Genomic DNA, 24,577 nt, shown 5'->3' on the forward strand with positions numbered 1-24,577 from the left:
AGGCCATTTTACATTAGCACATTGTCTCGGGTGGGTGGGAGGGTGTTTAGTGTGGCTGCTTCCTTTGTTGCTGCTGACTGAAGTAGGAGCTACAAGGGAACTGATCACAGGTCTGGCATGAGACATCTCGGTGTGGCAGATTCAGGCTGCTGTTGGGCCAAGTCATTTTTGCTGCCTGTGATATCGAGCAATTTGATGGAGCGTAGACCTCGGGCAGATCAGTAGTGTAAAACCATTACATATAGATGACATATATATATACAACATTGTGATAAATTGTGGTGGTAAATGCCCCTGACACACCAACAAACTCAAATCTGCAGTCCTGCTTCTAGACGCTTTAGCTGCTTGGAGAGGGGACAGAAGCATTTTTGCCTGCAATGTATTTCTTTTAATTCTGCTATTTTAAAGTAATCCCACATTATTCAATGAAACCCACATGGAAATTTTCGATTAAAAGTAACAAGCTATTTCACGTACCAAAGACCTTGGATATTAAATGTAAATTATTGCAAGGCCATGCCATTGGGCGTGTCTTTTGTTTCTGCCACATTTCCCAAATTCATCTGCTAGTAGGCTCCACAGTGTAGTCGTTTACGCATTTGCCTAACAAGCAAAAAGAGCCCCAGTTTGATCCCGGGAGGAGACAAATCCCTTTGGGGTTGTGTTACAGAGGACATCGGGCGTAAAAAATCTGCTAAATCAAATATGAGGCGCTACCTGCTGCGGCGACCCCTCGTGAATGAGAGAGCAGCCAAAAGTCGTTTTTTCTCGCCCCACCCCCCAGTTCATCTGCTCACCCAGGCATAGCAGCACAAAACTAACACCTAAGGTGAGCTTTGTTTTTATTAGGCTGCCTTTATTCTAGAAGCCTCCCCAGGTAGCAGTCTGCCCATGGCTTATACAAAGCGCAGGTAATTATTTCACAGACATCAGAACTTCCGGTCTGATGCAGCTCTGACAACACAAATATATGCTAATTGATATTTCTGTTTATCCCCGTTTCTGACGAATGAGCGCACAGGAACCTGGCCCATTACAAGATGTGTGGGTTTTTTAAACATATATTGGATTTCAGAAAAGAATTCAATTCAAACCCCGGTGATTGTGCATAATGTGGAGAAAGGAAAGTGATGAGCTGGTGTTTGAGCAGCACCTCACATGAATGGGGAATGATGACAAATCATTAATTACAGTATGGAAGCTGGAAAGATGAGGCTGATTTTAATCCATTTAGCCAAACTCATTCATGTTCTTTGATTAGATATCATAATTAACACTGGGGCATCACTGCGACCCAGATTCTTTTTGCTCTATACAAATGTTTGCTAGATCTTCAACTGTAAATATTCTCCTTGGCGCCAACTCCACACATCTCGCCTCATAAACATATTTCACTGTTTCACAATTTTTTTCCCCTCCAGTTTGGCAAAGGAAATAAATGCGTTTCTGGATGTGTTCCTTTGCAGATTTTTTTAGATGTAAAAGTTAAGTAAGACTAAAGACAAACGATGTCTGCATTTTAAGAAATGGAAACGTTTTTATTTTATCTGAAATGAAGACAACAGCACGACATGTTGTGCAGATTTTACTCAGAAATTATTGTTATTATTATTTTTCCTTTATCCACCATTGAAATTGAACCTGAGGACCAATTATGAAGATTGGGTTTTGTTATTATTACTATTATGTAGTTGTTTAACTGTTGATGATGACAGTGCAATTGGTACTTGTCATTATTCTATGTGAAAAAGATCACATTAAAAAGAAAACACTTCTAATCACAGCTTGTCCTGATCCTTAATCAGTCAGAACGCTCAAATCAGTCGGACCTGTACTATTTCTATTCTCCAACAGGTTTGCTGACACTTGTCACTACACTGCAACTTCACTACATCAGACGTTGTGGAGGGCAGTTTGAGTGCTCTCACGTTCACTGCCCATCTGGCTTCTTATCTTTACAACCTAGCTCACAACTTCCATCTACTTCAGAGTGCAGCAACTAGTCTTTTTACAGCTTTGGATGGCTCATGACATCACCCTCAATCCTGGGGTCTCTTCCTATGCACTTCATAATCTATTTTAAGATATTACGGATCTCTTTTAAATCTGTGTGTAATAGTATGTCCCAGCCATTGTCGAGATATTCCACCAATATGTCTTTTTACTGTCAGACAACAGCGAAAGCTGTTAGGGATGGCATATTACAGCATTTCTGGGAAGAAGATCTGCTCTGAGAGAAGCAGCTTAGAGCTTTTACGCAAAATAAATCAACCCCTAGCAAAACCACAGACTATTCAGGAAGAAATATGTGGTCGTGCAAACCTTGGAGCTGTTGATGGACTCAAACTCTGATAATTCATGCCTTGTCAACTTTGTGATTCAAACTTTAAAAGGAGCAGGTGGGTCGAGTCATGACAGTTGCCACACAGATGCGACAACCCACGTGAGATGGACTATGGAGTTGTTGACACTGAATTTTCACATCCATATGGCAGACGTGTCGGGAGTAGACAGATAACTCGAGGACTTGGGCAAAGACCCGAGGAGAGATATAGGTTGCTCATCAACCTGCTGATAGTGACAGTTCGATTTCAGACTGTGATTCTTCAGAAACAGAGTTAAAGGATTCACAGCTCAGGTCTTGTTCTCTGTTCCCAGCAGCCAGAAATGCAAGAGGAAAGACACTTAGACATGTTTTAAGCCTGAGATTTAGATTGTTTGATAATTAGATTCATCCAGGAGCATCCATTAAATATCTGCGATGTGAGAGGTGAAATACAGAACTGATAACTGTTGAGTTTTCCTGTAATATTACATCAGACAAGAAGCTGAACAATTCAGGTTTCTTTCTCCATTCTCTCTCCATTTTCACATGCCAGAGGGGGTCCTGGTTATACTGGACGACACGGCTCCTAAATAAAAAATATTCCTTTTTTATATTTTAGTAATTTATTTATTTATAGGTCAAACACAGGAAAAGGGATGGAGGTGAAGCTTTTGGATGGGGTAGAGCTCAAGCAGAAGGCTGTGGTGTGGATGGTGATCAAGTAAGGGCCTCAGTAAACCATGTAACTCTAGTTCCTGGGCCTGAAGCTTTACTTCCACAGAGAATCCTGAACCTCTCAATGATGCTGTTGATGCTCCTGATCCAGAACAGCCAATTGGCTTTATTGAGTTGTTCATTTCTAATGAACTGATCCAGAGTGTTTTTGATGAGACAAACTTGTATGCAGATCAGCATTCACGCTGGCAGTGTCTCACCACATGCTGCTCTTCATGCATTGAAGATTGTTACAGTTTCAGACACGAAAACATTCCTACTGTAAGGCCCTTTTCTCCCTGGTATCATTCATAAGCCTGAACTTGAAATGTACTGGTATACTAACAACATGCTACCCACTCCCTACTTCAACAAGGTCATGTCTCACACCAGGTTTAAAACTGTACTGAGAATTTGTCAGTGATAATGAAGCACAACCAGCCAAACGCACTGACAGGCTGCACACAGTCAGTCCTGGCATTTGTCCAAATTCCATGAATTGTATAAATCAAGCAATCCGGTTGTTCAGTCTGACGTCACTAGCCGTGTCTGGGTCTAAACTCTGCTGCAGGTCCATATATCAAACGATCACTGTGGCATTACTGAGAGTTGAAAAACTGTCTAAAGTCTTTCATCTTTAATAAAATGATCAGCGTTCTGCTCTACCAGGTGTAACAATTGAGTTTAACATCCAGGCATCCATGAAAACGGAATTTATGACATTTAACGGAGTTAGAAGTTAGCAGGGAGTTAGCTCGCTAGCTTCTATCTAAATACAATATAGCATGTCCTGACTGCGGGGTTTTGGAAACAAATTAAAACGTACAGCTCTGCTATCACTTCCAGCATAAATGAAGACAGAAAACTAAACAGCAGTGACGTTTGTAGGGTTACTGAAGTTGGGCTAGCTGGTATATAATGATGTGCTACGTGACCGCTAGCGACACAGCTATGTTAGCATAATATAAACAAGCTAACTTTTTTTCCACTCGATAAAAGTTACCGTGAGTGCTGTCAGTGGTCAGAAACAAATGTAATCGCATGGCAGGATGCTGTAAAAGGACCAAACTTCAGCCAGGAGAACAACTGAGATAATCCATCCACAATACGAGGTTAGTCATTCATATACTGCTGCATGGGCTGGGCTGTAGTTACATCCTAAGGTTTTAAAAACTGAGCTTAAATAAATGATTAGTGGTAATAAAAGCCGAGGGAGGTCAACAGTGATCACTGACTGTTTTAGGAGCTTTTTGAGATCAAATAGAAGAAAATACATAACATTAAACATGTTAACAACACAAAAGCCATATTAAACGTAGAATACTTTAGACCCGGAAGTAGGATTCGTCGCGTCATCACTGAACAACCGGATATATTGAAGAGACTATGATCCTGCGGCTCTACAATCTCCAAACAAACTTCTAAACCCTTCTGGTATACGGTACTGTTATACCACGAAACTGCAGAGACGTTGGCCTGGCTGGGAGACAGTCCCAGACTGAGTTTCTGCTTTATCACCTAGCAGGCACTGACGGTCGGTGTTTCATGGATATCTTTCACACTTCTGCAGTACTGTGTGAGTGCCTGTTAAATCGAGGTGGGAATCACCAGACACCCCATGATATGATATAATCACAACACGTCACACATGATATTATATTATTGCAATTTGTTTTTTACATTTTGTGATATGCTGAGTATTGCAAACACATATATTTCAACTTGAGGCTACGTTTCAAGTTTAAACTATGCCTTCAAAGTTAAACTTCGTCAATATCTGTTGCAAGCTGCAAAATGACATTACATGCACACTAATACTGTCAGCAAACACATCCATATACATGTATGTTGGTACAAGACAGATTCAGTCTGCAATCAGTTTGACATCAATCTGCAGTTGAATGAGGTCTAGTTGGCTATAACATGCAATCAGTTTCTGATAATAGAGCAATTAACTGTGATAAATCACTGAAAATCACATATCATAGCTGTCTGCATAGACAGAAATTCATATTTAACTGATACATTTGTGCTCAGCAACCTTCCTGTTCTTTAGGAATATAACCAGAATACAACCAGCTAGGGCTGCTCGATTATGGCAAAAATGATAATCACGATTATTTTCACTGAAATTGAGATCGCGATTATTTGACGATATTTATTTAACCCTTTAAGACCTACTATAGAACCAAGTCCGCCAGAGCTTATATTATTTTTTTTACATGTTGTAGTGCCATTTGTGGGAGCATTTCAAGTTGCTAAATAACTGTTATAGCCCATATTTTAATAATATGTATGCATTAAGTCCATAGTAACTACATTAATTGCAAAAAAGTGCAATAAACTACAAAAAAATTTATATCGTTTTTGTTTTGTTTTTTTACATATATTTCTACTTGGAAAATTTAAGAGGCTTATCCCTCAAAACTTTAAATACAAAAAAGTTGCAAAAAATAGTTTACAACAACAGGAAATTTAGTTTGAGTGTCTTCATAGTTTTATTTTGGAGATACACCAATTTTTATATACTGCAGGAAAAACAAAAAAAACAATCCTATGATGCAAATTTGCAAAGAAAACAGCAGGTGCATCAAAATAAACTATTTCCAGCAGTGCAATTTGAGTTCTAAGCATCCCAGAAACTATTCAGAAAAGTCAAACATGACCAGTATAGGCTTTTAAGGCCTACAAGTAAAAAACTACATTTCCGCGAAAATGACGTAACTTCCGGTTTCGGCCAGGAAATGGCGGACATGCGACAGTTCGCGCTGACGTCTGTTTCACTGTGGGAAGTGTTACGAACAGCTGATCGGATCGGCAAAGCGTGTTTCTGGAATATTATGTTTTTGTTCCTGCAAGCGCTTTTTATGCAATTTTTGCAAAGCTTTATGTGGAACGAAACCGTGACCGAGGACAAGCTGATGGCATAAGATGTAAGTACAACTCCTCCGGTTTCATATGCAAAACAAATTATTGCGCTAGCTTACTCGGTTCGGGTTCTACAGGGATTTAAAAATAGTTACACAAAACGGAGCATGCTGCTCTGACCGGCTTTAAAGGGTTAACAATGACTTTAGAAAATAATATAAAATAGTGTGCAACACCACTGAAGTTTGTTTTTTTTTACCTCTCTTTTCAACCAACAGCAGTCACTCTCCTCTCCAAATAACTTCTGCTTAGCTTTCCGAGCTTCCCTCGGGTCCTCTTAATCAGCGGTCTCCAACCTTTTTTGCGCCACGGACCGGTTTATGCCCGACAATATTTTCACGGACCGGCCTTTAAGGTGTCGCGGATAAATGAGGGAGGGGCTAATAATCGGCTCTGTCATTTTTAATGATCGTTGAAAGCCCAGATCGTAATCGTGATTAAAATTCGATTAATTGAGCAGCCCTACAACCAGCTGGCAGCCACTTGAGTCGAGTGCCCTCAAGTTATGCTTAATGAAAAAGACTCATTCAGTCTGTCTGCTTTCATAAATTATTAAGCAATTATTTGAAAACCTTCAACGATCTCTCTGAGAGTGATTGCAGACAGTCCACATCAGACTGCAGCTGTTTGCAGAAAGGTTGCCTCCTGTCAGGCAACATGTCCAAACACTTTGTAATGAAAAGTGGTTATAATTGTGTAACACTCAACCTCTGAGAAACAATTTAGTCACCATAAGTTGCAATCGGTAACAGAATGTGGAAAAAAAAACAATACAATCACCAGACAACCATTGTTTTTTTTGGTTTTCATTTTTTTTTTTGTAGATGCAAGAACTTGACCACTGAGTTTGCTCTGAGTTTGGAGGTAGCTTTGTGAACCTAAGTGTGTCCACTGTTGGATGGTGTTCAGCTAACATTATCTCAGGATGGTGGTGCGTGAGCTGAGCCCTCTTGTTCACAGCAGTACAGTATTTTAGAGAGAGTTCTTTTGCTTTACAGCATCTGAGCTGTGTGTTTGTGGCCACCTAAACATCATGAATAGGAGTGAGTTTGGGGTTATATTTTTACTCTTTACTTGTTTAGTTTTTCTCTCGCTATCTCAACCTGCACACTTTTACTGCTGCCTTCCCACATCCTCCAGATTTCCTGTAGTGAGGTGCCTAAACTGAAAACCGATGTCAGTCTTACAGAAATCTTTATTTCTGAAAATAAGGGTGAACCACGAATAGTTTTGGATATTGGTAATAATGACCACAGAAATAGGGAAATAAACAAGCCTGGTGTGGTAGAACAAACAAAATTGAAAAAGTTAAAATGACTACAACCTCTTGATTCAAGCATATGGAAAACAATAAGATATGTTAGACAAATCGCAAATAAAAATTGCACGGCGAAAGGCCGCCACGTCAAGCACAGTAATGCAATAAATGGTGCTGACAAATTTGGTCAGAATATTCTGTAAGTCCCATTTGTCAGGCTGTCACACAAGTGGACGAAGAAATTTGTTTCGCTTCTGTTTGAGTTCAATTTGATCAATGCTTTTGTCAATTACAAAGCTAAAAACCCACATGAAGAATGTAGCACTCATCTCTCATTCATTCAAAGTGTCCTAAAATCATGGAGCAGCCAGGAGCCTTTCAACATTCTGCTGGTGAGGAAAAATGACCTTCCAGAGACTCCCACCATGAAACAGTGCTGATCCAGGGAAAAGGCTGGGTGTAATAAGCTGAAAAATAAATATGTAAAGTTTAGAGGATCTACAGTATTTTCAGGTGGGGCCATTCTGACTGAGGATTGAATATAAAGGTGAGCGTGCTTCTACCATCAGGACCCCTCAGCTTTAAAATGATCTGCCTGGACACAATCAGTTCCTCCTCAAAAAACACTTCTTATAACACATTTTCATGCTTTTTTGGTAAGCAATCTTATGATTTTAATCATATTTGTATTATTGCATATTCTATTATTAATGTTAGCATTTTAAAATAAATTATTAATAGTAATAGCAGTAATAGTAGTGTTTGCATGGTCACCGAAGTGTGATTTAAGCTTCAGGTACTGAGAATACCACCTTGTATTTTTGTTATCCTCTGTAACACTGTCGTGGAGCATCAGCTTATAGAGATTACGTCTGCATTTTATGTCAAGAGCAGTGCTTGATTTCTGGAGATGTTTGATTCCATTTAAGCCATTTCACACAGAGATACTGTCATGACCTTTACAACGAGTTACTGGCCTCAAAAGACCCCAAATGTCCATCGACTCTCCAAATGAGAAACTGTATTTCGAAGCGACTGGATACTGAGTATCATAGTGAAATCAAAAGCCTTTTCTGCTGTGAATTTATATTTTGCTGCGTCCACAAAAGAGAAGCCAGCTGATAAGGATAGAAAACAGGTTATTTTGCAAGTTTGCTGGAACCAGGCAGGTACTCAAAGGCAAACGGAGCAGGCAAAAACAAAATATTGGACAAAATTAGAGCAGGGCGATATGGCCAAAAATATATATCACGATATATATTTGAAAATTTGCGATAACGATATAACTGACGATATAATTTCTGCGAGACAAAATACAACTTCACAACTTTACTAGCGCATAAAAAAACCCATCTATTTATTTTCACTTAAACAAGCAGCTGTTTTTATGTGCATTAAAGCTATATAAACATTTAACAGTGCAAATTCAAATTCCTTGCTGAAAGTTTAACCAAAAGCCATTTCGAGTAGAAATGGGCTGACATATCCTGAGCATAACCATGTATGATATCCACTGAAGTTAAAAAGAGGTGCTTTGCAACATTAAACTGCAGTGTGCCAAATAAAAAAGTCAAATACGTATTTCTCGGACCATAAGGTGCACGGGATTATAAGGCACATTAAGCGAAACAAAGCAGTCAGATAAATCAAACTTTATTCAACTCAAATATGGGGAAAGCCAAAAACTGTGCTTCCTCCACTTCTGTACCATTGATTCATTAATGCTGTATTCTATCACAGCTGCTCTATTCCCATGTTGTTGCAGTATATTAATGACTAACCTCGTATTGTGGATGGATTATCTCAGTTGTTCTCCTGACTGAAGTTTGGTCCGTTTACAGCATCCTGCCATGCGATTGCATTTGTCTCTAACCATCAGGAACCCTCACGTGAACTTTTATCGAGTGGAAAAGTGTTCGCGTTCATCCTCCAGCTTCACTGTTTATGTTATGCTAACACAGCTGTGTCGCTAGCGACCACGTAGCACATCATTATATACCAGCTAGCCCAACTTCAGCAACCCTACAAACGTCACTGCTGTTTAGTTTCCTGTCTTCATTTATGCTGGAAGTGATAGCAGAGCTGTACGTTTGAACTGTTTCAGAAATCTCTCAGTCAGAACATGCTATATCATGCTTAGGTGGAAACTAGCGAGCTAACTTCCTGCTAACGTCTAACTCTGTTAAATGTAATAAATTCTGTTTTCATGGATGCCTGGATGTTAAACTTCATAGTTACACCTGGTAAAGCAGCAATGCTGATCATTTTATTAAAGATGAAAGAATTTAGACAGTTTTTAACTCTCAGTGATGCTGCAGTGTTCATTTGACTTTTGGGACCTGAATCGGTTTAGGACCCAGATTACGCCCAGATTTACGAGCACCTTAGTCCGACAAATACGGCAATAACGATGGCCCGCTTGCATGTTCTACAAAAAAGATGTGCTTTGTTGTGTATCTGACAGACAAACACCAAACCAGTGAAGTTGCACTATTTTTAAAAACCAATTCTGGTTCCTTTTCACTGAACCATCCGCTTTCCCCCTTCTCATTTCCCGTTGCCGCCGTGCTTTTTCGGCCATGTGCGTATGAAAACAAAGGCACTGCGCATGCGCGTTTTACCCATATTCTATCACGATATTTCATTTTCTTATCGTTGCCTAACATTGTACCGGTATTACCGTCAACGGCATAATATGGCCCAGCCCTAGACAAAATATTGACAAATTTCACTAAGGAACAGACACTCTGGCAGGGTGCAACTGGTGGACTGGTGGTATATACAGGGTGGGACAGAGTGGGGAAAAAAGGGGATGAGGGGGTGGGGAAGTTCAAGGCCATGTTCAGTCTGGAAAAACGTGTGCAACATTTTGCTATCGTTGCTGGTTTAAAGGCATGTTTCTACGCAACAGTGTGCAACAGGCTTTGATGAATATTTTAATTCATTTGATGGGATTGTCGGAAGCATTACCAAATCACCGGTGATGTCTATCTAAAATCCTCTTTATAATGAATAGGCATTCACAATGGTTGCAGTCAAATACCCAGTTTCTTTGAAGCAGGCTCCTGAGTGAAGAGCCATGGATGAATCAGCGTAGCAGTCGTATTAAGAGTTTATCAAATTCACTAAATGCTGTTTATTACTCCTTAACCGCAGGATACACTGAACCATCCTTCATTAAAAAGAACGCCCCACAATTCAAAGCGATGCACTATCACTAAAGCAGTCATACAGTATAACTGACAAGTGACCCAGATAATCATAAAAATGTAAATGTTTCTCATCCTATGCCATAATTTGCTCAAATGATGATGAGTTTTGAACTGCAAACATTTAATAAAGCCAACAGCGAACGCTGAACATTACGCTGCTTTATTAAAATCTTCTTATAATGAAGTCGCCTCCTTGTGTGAAGCACTTTGTAATGTGCTCTACAAATAAAGATAATAAGCCACATTACTGTGATCAAAGTGAAGGTTGTAGTGTATCTCAGTTAGCATTGGTTATCTCCTCATTTTTGCTGTTTTGACAGCATTTATTAGAATTAGAAACGCTGAAAGCTTTATTAAAGGCAAAAGTTAAAGCAGATCATCTCTTTAGCAGGAGGAGGAAATATGGCGGGACATTTCTTAATACAACCGTTTGATTACACTGTTGTCACTGGTAAAGTAGAAACACCTGTTCAATTGCTCGTTAATGCAGATGTCTGACCAACCAATCACGTGGCAACAACTCAATTTATTTAGTGGATGTACCCCTGCTGAAGTTCAAACTGAGCATCAGAAGTTTGAATGTCACATAAATGGACTGGGACAAGTATTTCAGATACTGATGATCTACTGGGGGTTTTCTCACATCTGAGGTTTACAGAGAACGGTCCACAGTCACCAGAACGCAATCCAATAGAGCACCTTCGGGATGTGGTGGAAAGGGAAATGGAATCTCTGAGGAATGTTTCCAGCACCTTCTTGAATCTCGGCCACGGAAAACTGAAAAAAGGCAGTTCTGAAGGCAAAAGGAGTCCAGCCCCAGTGCTAAAAATCATCCATTGAGTGTCTATACAACAGTGAAGTGATACTTTGTACACATTTACATGCACATAAAGAAAAAAACACTAACAAGGGGCACATGTTAGATAGATAGTTGTTTGTGAATCATCTTTGGGAACATGGCAGATCCAGTTAAACCATAACCAAACGCACCACAGTGCTTCTTTTCTCCTGACAGATCAGTTCATGTTCATGTCACTCCATGATCTTCTGATATTTTTCATCGAAGTAAAGTTATTAGGAAAAAGACATGTAAGGACTTTTTTTCTTTTTGTTCACCAGCCACATTAGTCGGTCACAGACAGTGAATGCTGTATTTTTGCTGTGTTTGATGAAACTTTAAATAAAATATAATGACATTATTGTTTGTCGGTTTTTTGTTTTTAGTAGGGAACTGTAAGTATATATATATATATATATATATATATATATATAGTTACACCCCGGCCTAGGCAACCGGAGTGCAACACGAAAAAAGTAAAAATAAAGAAAGAAAAACACACAAAAAAAAAACCCCACTAAGGCTCTCCACCAAAATCCCGAAACGAAAGTATTTACAACAAACTATTTATTTACAACAAGACGTCAAACTATTTACAACGCGGGGGAGATCGCGACCATGACACACTGAAACACAGGGTTTAAATACATAGAGGGAGCAATCAGGAAAATGGACAACAGGAGGGAAACACAGCTGGGGCAAATTAGACCTGACGAGACAGGGAAACGTAAACTGAAAACACTAAGATAACACAGACTTTCAAAGTAAAACAGGAAACACATAACAGTCACGCCAAAAACAACACACTGACAACACCGAAACGTAACATTTCCCCCCACCCAAAAATCAAACATTTAACACCAAGTGAAAAGTTTGATCCAGACAGACGAAGCCGATGAAGGCTGGAGCGGTCCCACTGACCCTCCAGCACACGACGAAGGCTGGAGCGGTCCCACGGACCCTCCAGCGAAGGCGGATGAAGGCTGGAGCGGTCCCACGGACCCTCCAGCGACGACAAAGGCTGGGGCGGTCCCACGGACCCTCCAGCGACGACAAAGGCTGGGGCGGTCCCACTGACCCTCCAGCGAAGGCGGATGAAGGCTGGACCGGCCCGCGGACCCTCCAGCGAAGACAGACGGCTGAAGCGGTCCCTCCCTCGGACCCTCCAGCGACGGCGGACGGCCGAAGCGGTCCCCGGGCCCTCCAGCGAAGACAGACGGAGGCCGAAGCGGCCCTCGGACCCTCCAGCGATTGGACGAGCCCCCATATGTTACACCCCGGCCTAGGCAACCGGAGTGCAACACGAAAAAAGTAAAAATAAAGAAAGAAAAACACACAAAAAAAAACCCACTAAGGCTCTCCACCAAAATCCCGAAACGAAAGTATTTACAACAAACTATTTATTTACAACAAGACGTCAAACTATTTACAACGCGGGGGAGATCGCGACCATGACACACTGAAACACAGGGTTTAAATACATAGAGGGAGCAATCAGGAAAATGGACAACAGGAGGGAAACACAGCTGGGGCAAATTAGACCTGACGAGACAGGGAAACGTAAACTGAAAACACTAAGATAACACAGACTTTCAAAGTAAAACAGGAAACACATAACAGTCACGCCAAAAACAACACACTGACAACACCGAAACGTAACAATATATATATATATATATATATATATGTGTGTATATATATATATATATATATATATGTATATATATATATATATATATATATATATACATATATATATGTATATATATATATATATATATATATATATATATATATATATATATATATATATATATATATATATATATATATATATATATATATATATACATATATTTAGTATGGTATTGCTCATTCCCTTAAAGATAGGTATTGATTTCTGTCTGGTTATTGGGTGGGTATGCTAGAGGTGGGGTGTTGTGTTGTTGCAAAGGATGAGGGAGAATGAGGACACACTGTAGTGCTGTGCAACCAAGGTACAGAGCACCAGGCTCTTAATCCCTAAAATAATCCTGTCGACTGTGGCCAGTGGGACACATCTGAAGCCTTTCAGCTATAATCCACACACACACACACACACACACGCACACACACATGCCATCTAAAATCACAGACGCAGAACACTCTGAAAACTGTCTCATAGTCTTTTTCTCATTACAGTATCACTTTCTCTGAACTGACACAGATGGAGCCTCTGACTGTGGGAGCAGAAATTGCTTAGACTCCTGACGATGCCCCTATTTTGTTGCCACAGCAAAAAGAAACTCTTAACAGCATCACCTTGTCCCATCCAGCTTCGGATTTCCTCTAGGCGCATATGAAGTGGTTTTGTGTCATTGTGCATGTGTGTAAGATCCATAAGAAACAGAGTCGAAGATATCCAGAAGGTCTGAACAAGAAGAAATCTACTCGTTGCGTCTAGATACCAGCAAAACAAGGCTGTAGCTCCTCTTCTCAACTCTAAACGTGTAGAAGATTTCACATGCTGTCAATCTCAATTTGATCAAAAGTCAACACCAGTGTTTCTTCAACAACTACTTCATGTACAGAAAATCGTTCAAAGCTCTACACGAGTAATCTCTGGATTAATTCACATTATTGATCGCCTTTTTCAAGCATTGGCATGAATTTAACTTTGATTTTTTTTTTTTTAAATAACAAATGGTGCTTACGAATCAGCTTTTGAATAAAAGCTGAGAATTCTGAGAGGATAGAGTAGCCTTTGCAGAGACATAATGGGAGTGCAATGTCCACCCCAGACAGTTCCTCCTTATAAATATGTGAATGTGCTCTATGTAATATATTCACATCAAAACTGTGTTCAGTGCACATGCAAATGCTGATAAATGTCACACTGGAAAAAAAGACTCGACAAAGCATGATCAAACATTAAACCAGTTTACTGCCCTGCTTTCTGTTAAACAAATAGTATATTGTGTGGGAATCTATTTCCTAAGGCGAATGTTGCAGTTTTTCAATACCACTGTCAGACACGTCTTCTTCCAGCGCGCTACTGGACCACAGTCAGTACCACTGAATCTCAAAAATAACATAGCGATAACTGTGTACTGCCACAGAACAACAACAATTTTCTTGCATTCAACAACATGAAAAAAGTAACAAACAATTTACAGGAAACCAGCGTCTGACCAAGTTTACCGAACACCAGTTCTGATTTGAATGTCCAGTCAAAACGATTTTCAATGATCACTTAAGAGCCTGTTCTTCCTTTGTAGCAAACTGAAGCCCGCTGCTGTGCTAGAGACACACTTTTAAATCACTTCGCTTATCTTTGTTTGGTGCAAGCAACCTGCATTGCAAAGCAGACTGTTGAACTTTTCGAACAATGTATAGCTCACTGTGTGTTTTTTTTTCAGGAAGTCATTTTTCAAATGCTTCAAACGCAGTATGATATGAAGTATTTCTTCAAGAAGAAGGTGAGTTTTTTAATGTATTTAGTGCCAGTGGTCTAACATACCTTGTGAGTTGGATGCAATGTTCTGCCATTACTTACAGAATGAATAGGGTGGTTAGTATCACCATAACGTGTTGATCAATCAGACATGCATATATTTTGTGGCTAATAACCAAGGCACGCCCACAGAGACGCCCATCTGTAAAAGATACTTTAAACTCATGCAGGCTAGAGTCCAACAAGCCTGACATTTATACCAATATCTAGTCATAAAATTTAGGCACATAAGACATAAACAGATTTCACTAACATATGTGTGTACATACATAAACATACATGTGTATTTTTTGCATAGTTATTTATGGATGACTGAAATTATTTATTTATTTTGAACTTATTTAAACTGGTTGTTGTCTTTGTGGTGCTCCAACATGCACGTTGCCAAGAAGGAAGAGTTCCCTGAGGTGGACAAACTTTACATTAACACTCCTAACCTGACTGATGCATGTTTCTCCAGTGTCTGCTTTACTTTTTTTTCATTTTCATTCAGTCTGCCAATAAATCTGTCAGGCTTAATCCAACCAAAGAAGACAACTTGTCCAACTTGGCAAAGCACCTTCCCAACAGTATGCTACCTTTTTTAAAGGAGTCAAAGAGTAACAGGTCAGCAAAAGTGAGTCCACAAGTGTGATTCGTCTTATGACCAGCAAATCTTTCCATCAGAATCTGACAAGAGAATTAAGAGTAATAGTTTGACTATTACGTGTTTAACTAACCTACCAGTGAGTAAACTATCTTTATATGCCAACTGAATATGCAGACAGTGTTTTAATGGAATTTTCTATTCCTTCATGCTTCATACACAAGCATAGAAATAAATCTCTAAATAAAGTTCTCCATGTTACTCGACTGAATATAAATCCCACTTTATCTCTGCATAGCTTTCCAATTACCCCTCCAAATTCCTATGTGGTAGAAGTGTTGATCATTTGGAATTAATCAATGTAAAACAACAGTTACCTTAACTGAAAATGACTGCAATGAAAAAAAAGGACAAATGATGCTGGAATGATGAAAAAGAATTATAAACATAAAGTCTTAAATATTGAATTTATTTTAAAGGGAGGTGGCTTTCTGCTAAACAAAAGGCAGTGTTTCTGTGCAATATTGCTACGGCAAAACAGACCGTTGTTGTCTACATTACTGCAATGTGTACTTATATTTCTGGAGAGATAATCACAAAGCTGAGATGGATCAGCAACAGGATCAGCCAGAGAAAGCCAGAGATTGTGGCCACTGGCCAGTCACTCAGTGCATTTCTAATTTGTATAACAAAAAAATCGTGCTCAGTAGAGTGCAGGCCTCCATCAAGGATACATATATTAAAAACCTTATTAAACAGGAAGCAATATAACACAATCTAACGTCGCCTGGAGCTGTGTGATATCAGTATCTTGATATGTATTTATTTGTAAACCAATAGTTCCATATTTATGAAAAGAAAAAATATTTGTTTTTATTTTACTTTATTTTTGGGCAGGTTTAGGCACCGATAAATGATTCCCTCTTTTCCAACATTAGCTTGCAAACGTTTAAATGTGATGACAAGTGGTCCTTTGCAAGTGTTCTGCCAAGTTGTCAGAAAACAACTTGTAACTTTCTTAAAATCAGAAACAGTGAGAAGAGATGTTCTTAAAAATAAGGCTTTAAACAGGATTTTTAAGCTTGTGTTTTCTTCTACACCACATTTTTTGGATCCTGACAAAACGCTCTCTGGGAATCTCATAATGCACAAGTGACCATGGAATATCTTACAAAGAAGCACTCAGTATTTAATTAAGCAGCAACATTTAGTGGTTGTGCAGACTACAAGAACATAGCTCCCATATAGAATCGCGTTGTCCTTCAAAACCACTGACTGGTTCAACACTGGACACTTCCTGTGGTTCCAGCTTTTTTTTTTTAAGCATTTTTAAAGAACTTTCACAAACGGGAACACTCGGGACATCCCTGAAACTTACTGTAAATGATGTCCACCAAAAAACAAAAACAATGACAGGCATTCACAGGATCAAGTTTCTGGAGTTTCTGATTATTATCAATTATATCAATTGAGAGCCTGTATTTCCTGTCTGGAATTCCACATTCACTATGAATAAGTGGCTGTGTCTCTCCTATAGAAAGAAGGGAGGAGGGATTGCATGCAATAGCGGGGGACAAGAGAAGAATGCAAATATGGAAAATAAATGCATCGCTGCTGCGTATTAAAGACCCAGAGATCAAACGGAAGCAGTGGGTGGCTGACAAACCCCAGACAAGCTCACTGAAGTTCATAGTATTATACTGTTTGGGCCCTTGGAGCCTTTTAATTATGCGTCATTTAATTTCAAAAATGACATTATATCCGGACAGATAACAGTGCACGAGATCACTCACTGTTGTGTACCATTGCGTGACTGAGGCCATTCATTCGTTTGCCTTTGATTAATCTGTTGAGATATTTATGCAGTGAGAGGACAGACAAAGGTATTTCATCCATTCTCAAACAAAAATTCAGTTTTTCAGCTAGTGGCTTTAGCTATACCTTTATTAATGTCCAAAAAACGAATAACCATGCAAATCCATGCACAGTGTTTAGCAGTGTTTCCCACACACAGACTTTTTCCTGGGCAGACACCTTCTGCAATCGATTCACACTCTTATTTTGAAAGTTCAATCAAAGCTAACTAGCTTGCCATGGTGATTCCCATCTTGTGCTTTCCTACTTACTCCTAAATTATAAAACAGAATCAGAGACTCTCAAACAGACACAGAAAACATAAGACGAGAGATGCCATCAAAAAGTGTGGCAAGAAACCAGAAAATCTTGGGAGTTTAAGAAGTAAAGACACAATCAATGAAAACAGTCAATATACAAGCAGGCCAAATAACAGTACTGTAAAAGTCAAAAGTGAGACTGAAAGCTTGCAATGCTTTTTACCGACTGGTGATCATAAAGAAAATGCCTGACATAAGCCAGACGGTTGGTTTTCAGTGCTCTGCCACAGCACACAGGACATTTATTACTGAGTTTGTCTGTCAAATTACCAGTTTAGGACTCCACTGGGAAGCAATATTATGTCTTCATTACATTCCTATAGAATGAAAATATGCCACAATGGCTTTATGTATGGGATGTCACGTGTTTGTGATGTCTTAAAGACAAAAGAAAATCGTTGAAAATGGGTTTTAAGAGGGCTGCCTTTTTCTCCCTCTTAGTAGTTCTGGTGACATTTTCACACATGGATTTCATTTTATAGCATCTGCTTTCCCAAATCTAGCAACCCGTTCTGCGGGGTAGCCTATTTGCTCTGCGTACGTCTGTTGCCTTTTCTGGGCTGGCAGGGACTACCCTAAACAGCTCAGCCGGGACATTTTCCTCCCACAGCCATCTGTGCCCAGGTCCTCCTAATCCCCCACTATTCTGTCAACCTTTGCTGTCTCCCGTCTCGCTCGAGTTGTCGTGCTCTAGCTTGTACTACTTCAAACACATACTGATTGTAGTGGACAAACGCATTCTAGTATGACAGGTGAAACTGACAGCTGCAATTAATGGCATAAAAAGTTTAATTTGCTCAGGATTTATCAGCGTGATATTTAGGTTAATTCCCCCCAAAAACATAAAAACATATATAAATATATATATATTGTATATAACCCACTGACTCTTACTTTGATTGCTTTATATTGTCGTGTGTTATTTTATTTTATTTATATATTTGTTTTTCTTCATTGCACTTTTCTGTTTCACTGTATATGCCGCTCTCTGCACTCTCAATTGCCCCCATGGGGATAAATAAAGTTATCTGAATCTGAAAAAGATACATCAAAATAAGCAGTCAACCCCAAAAAGTATGATTAATGCAAAAATACCTTCCTATCCAAACCGACTAATTCTTATTCTGGTGTGCTCCTCTACCTCGTTTGTTTGTGCTTTGAAGTGTGTATGTGCGTCTGTGTGGAAGCTGATTCCTTTCATCCGTATATGCTTAGTTGGGCATTCTGCTGTCGAACAGTTTACCCACACCGCTCACCACCCAAGTGACAGGTCAGGGTTGGCGGCGTGCCAGAGAGAGCGGGGAAGTGGAGTCAGTGGGATAGGTCAAGGCTGGATGTGGGGTAAAGCTACTCATTGCCTGTTAGCCTGGGACCACTGGGGCTCAGAGATGGGTTTACAGCGCTCAATAACAGAGCTTACACCCCAAGTTAAATCAAACTAAAAGCAAGTGTGTTTGTGTTATGTCTAGACTGTGTGAAGACTCTTAGGATGAAAAGGAGGCCTATGCATACTGCGTTTTTAAAGGTCACTGCAAATTACTTCTTTAAAATGAGGTCACGCTGAGTCTTTTGAGCAGGCACTTATTGTAAACCCCAAATTTTAAGGTAAGCCTGCATCACGAATATAGTTAGACTGTTCCTATTGATGTTTCTTCTGTGTTTCTTTGGAATGATGTTTTTCACAATACTGTGGGTAAAAATCAAGGGATTAGCCATCTTGATTCTGTTTGTTCTGATGGTTAAACATATAAATGTACTAAATATTGCATTTCCTTTAAAGAACTTAGGGCATATTCAGAGCATCCGCCTGGTAAAAGATTGCGTCGTAATTAGTTTTCTTGTGGAGGGAAAAAAGTCCTGCAGTTCAGACAGTTTAAAAATGATGAAAAAGCTGTTTTTGAAGGTTCATTTCTCTAGCAGCGACGGGCCACAGTGCAAAGGTACTGACATGGGCAGAATTTGAACTGCTCTTCAAATTCTTTGGTACATTTCTCACACATTCCAGCTTGTAGTTGAGCAGGCAACACAGGCAGCAGAGCCTGTGTTGCCTGCTCAACTACACCAATAGCAATGGATGAAAAACTCAATTTCTTTTTTTACAGCTCAGATCACATTTTTGCACAAGTTGGCAAGACTTGTGCAAAATGTGAGACAAGTATTATGTTGTATCTGTAGCATGTACACCGATCCAAAAAAAATTAAAGAAACACTATGAAAAGAGCTCAGTTCTCAATGGGGAAAAAATGCTGCTGCATATCTGTACTGACATGGACTGGGTAATGTGTTAGTAATGAAAGGATGCCACATTGTTTGATGGAAATGGAAACTATCAACCTACAAAGGGCTGATTTCAAAGACACCCCGAAAATCAAAATAAAAAAATGATGCTAGACCATTTTCACAAAATTTCATTGCAGCAACTCAGGATGGCACTCGGTAGATTGCATGGCCTCCATGTGCCCATGTGCATGTCTGACAACGTCAGGGCGTTTCTCCTAATGAGATGATGGTGCTCTGGGGGATCTCCTCCCAGGTCTGGACCAGGGCATCAGTGAGATCCTGGACAGCCTGAGGTGCAACCTGGCGGTGTCGGATGGACCAAAACGTAATGTTTCAGAGCTGTTTTATTAGATTTAGGTCAGGAGAACATGGGCACCAGTCAGTAGAATCAATTCGTTTATCCTACAGGAGCTGCCAGCATGCTATCGCCCCATGAGGCCAGGACTCACTGCAAGTCTGACAAAGGCTTCATGGATTTCATCCTGATACCTAATGGCAGTCAGGATGTCGTTGTGTAGCCTTTAGTGGTCTGTGCATCCCTCCATGGATAAACCTCCCCAGACCATCACTGACCAACCACCAAACCAGTCAAGCTGAATGATGTTACAGACATTATAACGTTTTCCCGAGCTTCCTCAGACCCTTTCACAACTGTCACAAGTGCTGAGCGTGAGCCTACTCTCGTCTCTGAAGCGCTGCCGCAGTGGACCTGCCACTTCTGCTATTTTATGGCAAATGCCAATTGGGCTCCATGATGCTGTTAATTTCATTAACCCCCTCTGCTACGTAACTGAGCAGATCAATATCCCAGAAGTTTGACTAACTTGAAGCCATACTCTATATTAAGTCTATATTGATGCCATTATACTGATGCTATATTTTAAAAAATCCTTTACTTTTTGAGCAGTGCATATTGATGAGAAAATATTTCTTTTCAAGTCTCCCCCTAGCTTTAAGAAAAAGGGCGGGTTATCATACTTTAAATAATACCATTAGCAAAGAACTACCGAAACTTTGATAATTGCAAGATTTCATTTGTAACTTCATTTAGAGGAACTGAAACATTATTCTACTGATTTATAAAAAAATACAGTAAGCTGAGACAGAAGAAGTCACTTGAATGAATGATGAAACGTCCCACTGAAAACATCCAGATGAACAGAATCGGCTTTTTGGGATACAGAAACTACAGAAATTACAAAAGTCATGCAAAACTAAATAAGGACAATCAATGTTATAGATTTGTTTGGAGCCTAACCCTCTTTTTGATGACTCATAGTTTGTAGGAGGCTGGAAAGAAGCCAGGCCCACTAGTCCTTTGGAGCACGATGACCTGACCATCTTATGTTTGGTCTGTTCTCCCTCTACAAAAAGCCTCAACAAGAGGATTTCTGCTTGTTGACAATGCAGAAGCTCACCATGTTCCCATTTCTGAAGAGTGTTATTGAGAACACTCTCTGTGGAAGAATAAACTTCAGAATGAGAGCTGTCATAAAGAGCCATACATGGGCAATATTAGCACCTGATTCTTTTCATCTCAACTTGAAGTCTCACCAAAATAAGCGCAGAGGATGAAACTGTATTTTAGATTTTTACATCTATGTCCTTCATGAGAAAGGTCGGGTCACAATATTCACAAAACAAACAAAAATCCTTTAACCCTCCTGCCATCCTTTAAAAAACTCACACCCATCACCCTAGGGATGTCATGGTCCTGGGCCATGTGGGTCCAGTATTCTTAGTTTTCATGTATTTTTGTATTTTGTTCTTTATTTAGGCCATGCTTCCTGGGTTGATCTGTTACGTTGTTCCTTATGTGTTTTCCCTTCGTGACTCTCACCCCCTGTGTGCCCCTCTGTGTGAGCCCTCGTCCCTCTTTGTGTTTTATTCTATGTTTTCCCCAGCCCGTTATGTCTGCGTTCTCCCCGTGCTCTCTCCCCTCCTGTTTGAACCTCTGTGTACTTCCTGTTTTACTTTGCCCATCTCCCATCAGTGTTACGTTCACTCCTGCCGTGTCTTGTTATGATTATCAGTGTCACCTGTGTTCCCCGTGTGCATCCACTTCCCCTGATCATCCCTCATGTGTATTTAGTCTCTGTGTTTCATGCAGTCTGTGTCGCGTCGTCTGTGTTTCCACCCTCTATGTTTCCATGCCCGGTCTATTGTATTCTTAGTCATAGCTTTACCTTAGTTATTCCCAGTTTAGGTTTCCGTTTAGCCACGCTATCCCTGCTGTATTTGTATACCTTGTCATCAGCCACAATAAAGGCTCGCTTTTGTTTAAAGTTCACTCCCGCCTGCTCACCTGTGTTCGCACCTGGGTCCACCATACACACCACCGCACGGTCTGTCACAGCGGACCGTGACAAGGGACCATTCTCAGCCACGCCATAAAAAGACCATATATCCATATCTTATTCCACTTTAAATTAGCCAACCTTGTAAAACTACTTCTCCCTGAAATATTCATGTAAAGTTTTAATTATATTTTCGTTGTTTTAACCCTTCAAATCCCAGTGTTATTACATGAGCGCCCTGTGTTATAAGCCCCAAAAACCAAAAAACGAAACTAAATATTTCCACAAAAAACCAGTTGAAGTAATATGTGATTGTCATTATAAGTAGGCCTTTAGATGGACCAAAGATTGGCACCAACATACATTTTGACCTGCCATTATTTTTTTGCATTTTTTTTGCAATTTAAAAATTAAAACTTCAAGGCCCTGAGTCTTCATTGACATCCAAGAAAAGAAGAAAAAATAAAATCATATGATGATAATTTGGGGTTGAAAAATAGCGTTTATAATGGAAGTCAATGGGCAGAAAATGGTCCCCAGGGTGATGGGTGTGGGGATTTCTGCTGCTCAGCCATTTTAGGCTGATTTAAGGAATTCACACTGGAATATTAACATTGACAGGTAAAAACTATCCTGTGGCAAGTTTGGTTATATTCCACTGAACACAGTGGAAATGGCAGCCATTTAACACATAGCAGTGGCACAAAAAGGTCCCAAGAAGGCAGGAAGGTTAATATCGTTCTTTGTTTTTGAATTATTTGCACTGTAGACAAATGTAAAGTTTTAAATTCTTCAAATCACTTCCCCAGCGGCAAAGAAAGAGATACATTATGAATGATAACGAGATCGCATTTAATCACGAAACAAACTGGCAAACGGTCAGTGGGATTCAGAGAGTCCTTGTAATTCTGCAGTGAGGAAAAAATGAAATTGTCTTTTACAGTCCATTTGTGAGCATTAACATTATATTGGATCAGAGTAGGTTGTGCAGTTTTCTAGAAGCTAATGCACACGGATGCTGTTTGCCAAGCCAGCTCTGGCATCTTTACAGGCAGTAACAGCTGAGGTGAAACAGTGTCTGAGCCTTTTTTTAACACAAAGGTAAACATCAACATACTCCACAATCTGAATGCCAAACAGCCTTACTAAGCAAAAGCAAAAGGCTAAAATATCTGCATTAGCAACAGCAACAACAAAAACCTGTGACGATCACGTCTGGCAGGAGATCGAGTCATTTGTTTTCACTGTTCTCTGTAAATCTGACTTGAATCTTCAGGTCCTTACTCCTGCCATGTGAGGGTGGCTGTGCTGCTGCAAATCTAGCCCGTACTCTGAATGCATTAAAAAAATAAAGACGTGCGTTCTTGAGTTCGATATGACAGAATTCAAATTCACAGTCAGCTATTTACTATATGCCATCACATTACTGGATTCCTCACCGATATTTGTGGACCTATTAGCTAACGCCAGGTGGTGTCGGGTCTTCGGTGTGTGCATGTGACTATGCCTAAAAAAATCACTCCGTCATGAACAATGACAATAACAAGTGAGTGTTTTTGTTATTGCCTCCCTGCAGGGCTTTATCCACCTTTTTTGATGTGCTCTGTCCATTGCACAAATGGACAATCCTTCTTTGTCAGAGGACTTTGGAACCCCTGCGCCGTCCGATAGGTGCGACCACATTCATCATCCTGACAAAGGGAAATAAGCAATTGCCACAGCACTTAACTGGTTTCAGTCATCTGCAAATATTGGAATAAACACATTGCGTAGAGGAGAGGTCCCTCTGGGTATAGTCATATTTTACATGCCCTATTTGTGCTTACTTGCTTGCATTAGGGACAGTGCTTTTTCTGTCTGTCTTACAGCAATGCACACAAAGTTCCCAGCTAGTGGGTAAAAGTAATAGGTTGTGCATCACGAGCAGTTTAAACCCCCTGCTTTCACAACAGAACATTAGTAAACACTTTATCCGAGACCCCGTTACTATCACTGTTATAACACGCAGACAAGCGGTGTTTAAAGCAATGCATTAAGTCTTTAGCTTAAGGCTGTTAATTATTTTGACAAAAGGAAGGAAGGAGTGTTGCACTGTGTCTAACTTTATTATTACTACTGAAAATCATCATTGTGAATATTAAAATGTGAGGTATTCAAACCTTTCTTTGTGTACTTCTGAGACATGTAAGCCTGTTTTTATAGAACGAGATGGCAGAAGGCTGAATGAATACAGAAATTCACTGAATGCTCCTCTGCTTAAAATGCAGAGCCTGTGCATTGGCAGCGACCAAAAAGTCCTTAGTTAAGCTAATCGCCAGTCCATTTGGCAAGGATTATGTTCAGCTTAGGGCTCGTCCCACGAACAAGGTCTCTGATTCATAACAGTGATTTGACTAAGTAATTTTATTGATAGAGCAAATACTCCCTTCATTGCCTTAATCACTGTAAGGTCTTCATAAGAAGTCATT

At 39.9% G+C, this 24,577-nt stretch overlaps 1 protein-coding gene across 2 annotated transcripts in view; it reads right to left on the bottom strand.

The window, feature by feature from the left end:
* The window catches only part of negr1 (neuronal growth regulator 1), a 168,528-nt gene that overhangs the window by 117,716 nt on the left and 26,235 nt on the right, over positions 1–24,577 (bottom strand). The gene's annotated exons all lie outside the window — the stretch shown is intronic.

This window comes from Astatotilapia calliptera, chromosome 15, assembly GCF_900246225.1.
Source record: "Astatotilapia calliptera chromosome 15, fAstCal1.2, whole genome shotgun sequence".
Lineage (NCBI taxonomy): Eukaryota > Metazoa > Chordata > Actinopteri > Cichliformes > Cichlidae > Astatotilapia > Astatotilapia calliptera.